Genomic DNA, 7,477 nt, shown 5'->3' on the forward strand with positions numbered 1-7,477 from the left:
GGTGATCGAGGAGATAAAAAAATAGCTGTAAGGAGATGTGTGGGTTATGACTTGGGAGACTGCAGATTTGTAGCTCACAAAGAAGAGAATTGGATGTTTCAGTGTCAGGGAGCCACTTTTAACTCCCTGACTGACCGCTGCGGATTGCAGGCTAACAAAAACATTTTGATGGGCTGGAAGTACCCTGAGCTCAGGGCTTCCCAAGAGAACCTCAGGGCTTTCCTTGAGGTGCCCTGCAGGGCCCAGAGACTTTCCCCTGTGTATTTCCCAATTCCTGTGTGGGTTGTTGAGGCACCCTGGCATCAAGACACTGGACCATGTGTTGTTGGGTCTCTTTTTTCAGGAATAGCTTTCTTGAGTTTGAAATGCAGGGGCAAGACACTCCCCTTGAGTTTCTTCATTCTGTCACATCAGACAGAGTAGAAGGGCTGCCTCCCTACTCTTCTTGCCTATATAACAAAATCTATGAAAATATGGATGACTACAATCACTGGGATAGGGTGAGGTTCATAAATGAAGGGCATCACTGTTCCCAGGTGATATAACAAAGGAGGGCAATGAAGATGGTGAAGGGCCTTGGGGGAAAGCCACATGAGGAGTGGCTGAGGGCACTTGGCTTGTGCAGTCTGGAGAAGAGACTGAGGGGAGACCTCACTGCAGCTACAGCTTCTGGTGATGAGAGGGGAGAGGCAGCGGATGATCTGTTGTCTATGGTGACCAGTGACAAGAGCCAAGGGAATGGCCTGAAGCTGTGCCAAGGAAGGTTTTGGTTGGATGTTAGGAAAAGGTTTTTCACCCAGAGGGTGGTTGGGCACTGGAACAGGATCTTCCCCAGGGAAGTGGTCACAACACCAGCCTGCCAGAGTTCAAGAAGTGTTTGGACAATGCTCTCAGGCACAGGGTGGACTTGATGATCCTTGCTTCAGTCCCAGCATCACCAGGTGCAGGTATCACCTTCCAAAACAGTCTGCATTGCAGTCTGAAATCCCAGAGATTTCTTCTGAACACCTGAAGCCATGTTGCAGCAGCCCCAGCACAGCTGTCTGTGGCCTGACAGAGGGTGTGAAGAAGGGAATGAATTTTCATGTTGCCCAAGGGAACATGGACATCTTTTTATAGGAAACACAGCCAAAAGTGGTAACACCTGCTGTTATTATTACTGTGTCTCTAAACAAAAAGAGATATCTGTGAGGCACTAAGCTGCTCTGGAGATCTGGTTTGTCGTCCCTTAGGAGCTGTGAAGAGGCAGCTGGATATCCCCAGATTACAAAAGAAATGGGACTGGCTCATGGAGGGTGTCTCCACTTCATCTTCTACCTAAATTGTGCCCTTTTCAACCTGTCAAGCTATTCATAGCTGCTGTAGCCCTAGCAGTGGCTGGTGGAGCAGACATACTCCTTTCAGACTGTCCAGAGGTATCTGAATCCTTCAGGCTCTCTTGCAAACCTGTGTCAGCAGAGACACAAAGCTATGCCTGGATTCCTGTGTGTCCTGTTTATCCCAGTTACCAAAGCAGTCCTATAAACTACTCTGGAAAGGTTTAAGTATAGTGGATTTTATTAGAACCTTGAAACAATCTGATGTAAGTTCTAGTCTTTCTGGAAGCTTCCCTTTAATGAGACATGAGTTATTGATTAACTTAAGGTGAGTTGACTTAGCTGAAAATAATCAGAGAAATCCCAAAATGTTGCTTAAAATGACCTCAGGTGCCAGACCCTTCTGGATAGAGCAGCTGCTCCTTAAGGCGGCCATCAAGCATCCACAATTACATTTTTTCCTTACTGTAGAGCAAGCAAAGAGAGGAGGGAGAGCTGTTCTTCAGACACAGCGTCCCAGCACTGAGCTCAGGAAAGCGATGGACTGGAAAATCCTCTGCTCGTTCTGTCAAAACAGCCCCGGGCCTCGGTTGTTTTGGGCCTCGGTTGTTTTGGGCCTCGGTTGTTTTGGAGCGTGCATCCTGCTGGAGCCACACGCAGTTAACCCTGCCAGGCCAGTGCATGCTCTCCCCTCTGTGCAGTGCTGGGAAAGTGCTCGCATCTGCTCCTCTGAGCATGAGGCTTCCAGAGGGCATCTGGCAGCGGGCATGGCTTCCATGGCACATCACTGCCATGTTCATGCACACCCATGCTCTTCCATTGCCTTTTCCCTTTGCTGTATTCCAGCCCTGGAGGGTAAATTGTTATTGTATAACCTATATGGGAGAAGTAAAACACCGTGTGCCAATGATTTCTGTCAGGGTGCAGGGGATATATGAAATGTGATCTGGTTTGTTGGTAGCTTTGCCAGTGCCTCAGTAGATACTGACTCTGTGTTTAGAGTCAGAAGTGTCTTTAAATTCCTCTTGGAATCTGTGGTGTTTTCAGATCATTGATAATTTGAGTTGGGTGGCTTTGTCTTTATTCTTGTCTTTTGCTCTTGATGATGTCCCCACTCCTCTTGAATGTGTCCCCACTGAGAATTCAGTTTCCTCTGGGATGCATGGCACCCTTACAGGTTACGGAAGGGACAACAACACTGGCTGATATCAGCATTTATAAAACACTTGATTGTCCTGATTTTCTGATTTAGTAATAAATTTTAAAGAGGAATTCTGTCTAATATGGAAGACAATGTTGAAATTACTCCAATAATCCAATAAACTGTGTAGAAGACGGGTATAATTGCTTAGAGGTTAAAAGAGTGAGATGTTATGAGTCTGGAGAGTTATGGAAGTGTGAGACAAAGTAAGGTTAAGCTCAGTAAATGATGCCAGAGGTCTTTCCCTTAGGCAGTAAATTCTTGGGTCTCCTCCTGTATGGGTCCAGATGCCAAGAGGTGTCCTTGCCTCCGAGCTTCTATAGTCTGAATGATGGAAGCTGAGTTCCAGAGCCATTTTACAGAAAGCTGCCCCAGAAACACCATTAAATAAATAACTCATTGCCTAGTCCAGGCAGCTCCTTCAGTACTTATCTCAAACTGGAAGACATGTCTTGAGTTGGGAGCATCTATCTCATTCCAGAAATTGGAGGTTCTGTCCTTCAGAAACAGTCTGTAACACCTTGGGAACCTAAAGAGACTACTGATGTCCCCCTCCTGTTTCCTGAGATGCTAAAAAATGCAATTGAAACAATTGAAATGAATTATAAAAGAAATCCCATTTATCTTGAAAGGCAAGTGTAATTGAAAGACTGATGGGTGAACTCCCAAGTACCTTTACATTTCATAGAGTCAATATTTGTTCTTTCTCCATTTATAACCCCATTACTCTCTCTAGGTGGGCAGGAGATTTCAAGGGGGACCATTTGTTTTTCTTGATTAATGCATTAATGCTGGTGGTTTGTCATAGTAAATTATATCTACTATCTCAACCTCCGTATGCAGGAGGAAAAGCAAGTAAAAAATTTATGATCAAATTGCTCAAAGTCGTGGCTTCTCATTATTTTTAACATAACAAATCAACTTCTGCTCTTCATTATTGAGTGACTAGTGACTAACCTGAAGGGAAAATGTCTCTTATATCCTTTGTTTTGCAAAAGCCCTTTCAAAATCATAATGTTATTTTCTACTGCACTGGCTCAGACATGTGCAGTACTGTTGTGTGGAAATAGGTGGGAGAGAGAAACTGCTGCCTTATGTCTCACTTTGCTTCCCTCTGGACTCACAGCAGGGCTTTCACCTGAGAACTGGGCTTTAGAAGCTTTGAGTCTCTGCCTCTTCCACTACAGAAGCAGCAGCAGCTCTGGACACTGGCTTCCTAAACCAGCTGAAGCAGCTCTCAGCTCTCCTGGTTATTCACAGCACCATTTGTGGCAATCTTCTTTGGCTGAAAACCAAACTGCCTCAAATCAGACTCCTTTTAATGGACAAAGCTGCTTTTCCTCTACTGTCAGAGAAGGTTCATTTTACAGAAGGAGCATTAGGTGGAGATGAGGTGGTGTGCTGTGTCAGGATAGATTCAGTGAACTGAAAAAAAATTTGTTTTACCTTTTACTGTGGGAAAGGAAAGGGGAATTTGATTAGTTTTGCATGTCCATGATGGCGTTAGCAAGTGAAGCAAGAAATTACCTGTAGTAATAAATACAAGAGATTCTCCATGAACAACAATACCTGAGATTGAGAATGACCAGGGAAGGGCTATGCATGAATCAGCACCCAGGGGATAATTGCAGGACAGGGCAGAGCACAGCACCAGTGCTGGGCAGGGTGAGGCTGAGAGGGGGATGCTGGCTTGTTGGTCTTCACAAAGGGATAGTCCAGCAAAAACTGAAAATGTTTTGGAATCTAAGTGGGCTCTAGTCTCTTTTTGCCTCTGCTGAGGTGTTTCTGAGGCAAGTTACTTGTGTTAGAAAAGCTATTTTTTTATACTTATTTTATACTTATTTTATGTAGTCTCTGGATGCACACAACCACTAAGCTATGCCCGTACACACACAGCTCTGCACATAACACTGCTGTTAGTCCAGGCAATGCCCAGCCTGGTGAACTCTGACATTTTCAAATCTCTTGTAAAAAAGCTGTAAAAACCTGTAAAGTTTCCTTCCTTCCTCTGCATCCTTTCTAGCTGCTCTGGTGAGGAGCATTACTACATTAGGTACCAGTGATGTGTGAACCAGGTGCCCAGAGACAATGACTGCAGCCAAATTTCAGTATGAGCTTTCTGCAGCGCGAAGCATCTCTTGCCCTAGAAGCAAGTTCACTAATGATAGTGTTGTGGCTACAGAGTGTGGAGATTTGACTGTCTTGGACTTCAATGCCCTTGTAAATTCCTTGGGTTGTTTTAGATGACATAGTCCAGTGCTGTCTGCACTGCCCAGCACACCTGGACTTTGTCACTGGACCACTGTGAAAAAAATACCTGGTGATATTATTGGCCTGAGTACTAAAATGCATGTGAAAGCATATGGTTACTCTTGAAACAGCCTTCTCAAATGGAAAATATTTAAAAGAGGAAAGGAAAATGTATGTTTAAGTACATGTGAAAGGAGAACACAAACCTGTTCTTCTTGCAAATGGTAGATGTAGTCCATTGTTGAATTTGCATTGATGCCAGTGAAATTACACTTGGGATTAATTTTCCCATTCAGCAGAAAAACATTTCCTCTGATTCCCTTTGAATTTTTACCAGTTTGTGATCTGTAAGCCAGAGGTTTTTTTTGTAATTTGCTGTCTGTCCAAAACCAAGAGAAATACCTTCTGCTCCATGGCAATGATAAATCTGAGGCAAAAGCTGATCTGTCCAAGTTATGTGGGAACCAAGGAATACAATAAGGATTTTTCACTGACTTCTCCAGATCAAACTTAAGCACAGTCCATGCTGAATGCTCCTGAAGGAATGGTCTGTCATGCTGATCACTGTGAATAGGTGGGAGCACAAACACAGAGCAACCTGAGCTGTAGCTGTGCTGGAGTCTGGAGACTTCAGGATGCCCTGTCATTCCTGGGCAGCTCTAATCAGGCTTGCCAGAGTAGCAGAAGGAGAAGATGCTGTAACACTGGCAGACAGTCTGCTCTGGGGTTATTTTTTCAGTTCTCAGTACATGCCACTGTATCTTCACCAAGGATATTACACACTCCTGAAACACTGTTGGGTCTCTTAGAACATATTGTCTGTTTGTGGTCACACTATCAAACTCCAAACCATGATTCTTTCCTGCCTTTTGGGAATGGCCGAAGTTCCTGCCAGCTCCCGAGCCATGCTCAGAATGTTCTGGATGCCAGGTGGCCTGGATCAAAAGTGAACCAAGGACTAGTCCAAAATGTGAGTGGCAGTCACTATGTTCAGACCCTTATGTGGTTCAGACTATTAGTATAGAGGTGGGTTTTTTGAAAAGGCTTCATGACAATATTTGGAAACAATCCTTTTTGTGGGAAAGGCCTCTGGCAACAAAAATGGCTTTTCCAGTGTAAGTTATAACAGTAGTTTCTGTGAGGATGGGCTGTGTGTAGAGGATGTGTGCCCATGAGGGACAGAAGAACCCGAGGAATGCTGAAGGACTCTCTTGCCCTACAATCTACTGCCTTTGCATGCCCTCAGAGTAGAGTACAGAGGTTTGTGATAAATGCCCATGGTATCATTTTAAGGATGAATGTTGAGATTATTCCTTTTTTTTTTTTTTTAAATCAAATAACATTATAGCATGTTACTCCCACAGGACAGGCAAAGAACTTCTAGACAAATTAATCTGAGAAACCATTCTGGTTCCTGTGGAAATTAAAGACAATGTAAATTATTTGTGAGAGTTGATAGTAAAACAGGAAAAACAAAAGGGAAGAACCTAGTGGAGATCTAGATTAGAAGGGGTCTGTAACCTGAAGTGACTCATGCCTACATAGCAGTAGGATTGAGACAATTCTCCCTGCATTATCATAGGTGAAATAATAGGAAAACATACTGCTGCTCACACTGAACCAGCTGGGATGCTCTTCAAAGTCAAGACCAACGAGGTCAGAGATAAATATCCTCAGGTGTCAAATTCAGCCTCCTATCTAAGAAGCACTCCCAGAGAGCTATTGAATATACTAATGGAAAGATGGTGGTGGAAAATAGTAAAGCCAGTACCTACCATCATCCAATTAATGGAGAAATCTACCCAGAAAAACAATTAGAAGAGGATTTATGAGTCAGGTCAAGTGGATAACAGTTTCACTTTACAGATATCAGAAGACAGTGAAGGTCCTGAAGGTCTCAGTGAAACTTGTCTCTTTAAACCTTTATGTGACTTGCAGTGTAGTACAAAGATCAAGATGACTCCAAATTCCTGTGGATCTAATACAGGGATTAACATCCTGTGCACAAGGTACCAACTAAACCCAGCTGAATATGCTGATCCCAGAAAAGTCACCAGATTACACAGTACCCTCTGACACAGAACATGGAATCATTAAAATAAACAGAATGCCAACTCTGAGAGGTTTCAAGAGCAGTTACTTGGTAAGACACGAGGAAAAAGTGTTCAGCTTTGCTGAGGATCACTTTATAGTCTTTAAATATTTTACTTTTGACATTTTCATGCACTGGAGGACTTTGCACCACTTTGTTCAGTGCTTCCCAATGTTTCAGTGGGATAAGTGCATCACTTGGGGCTTTTACTCTGCACAGAATTTGGTTGAAGAACTACCCCCACTTGAAGCCTTTCCCAGTATGGAGCAAAGTCCTCCAGGTTTTATGTTCGTTTTGTAAACTGAAGTGATTGAGCGACACAAAATGTGAAAACTTCAAAGGCTTTTCAGTTTGAATATTCTGCACAGCTGTTGTTTAGCATTGAATATGGATTTTACTTGTGAGATACTTGGTGTTGTATTGCAAAACTGCATTATGTGAAGTCCTCTGCCTTCAAATTGATGAAAGCAAACAGTGCTTACTTCCATGAGTAACCCCATCTGTTTCAATAATACACTCTTAGGGGAAAGATTAAGAAAAAAAGGAAACAAAGGGCTGTACTCTGCTGGGAAACTTTGCTATTTTATATTGAAGCTCTGACCACCCAGTTTACATTTC

The sequence above is a fragment of the Pyrgilauda ruficollis genome, unplaced genomic scaffold (assembly GCF_017590135.1).
Source record: "Pyrgilauda ruficollis isolate IOZ18807 unplaced genomic scaffold, ASM1759013v1 scaffold54, whole genome shotgun sequence".
NCBI lineage: Eukaryota > Metazoa > Chordata > Aves > Passeriformes > Passeridae > Pyrgilauda > Pyrgilauda ruficollis.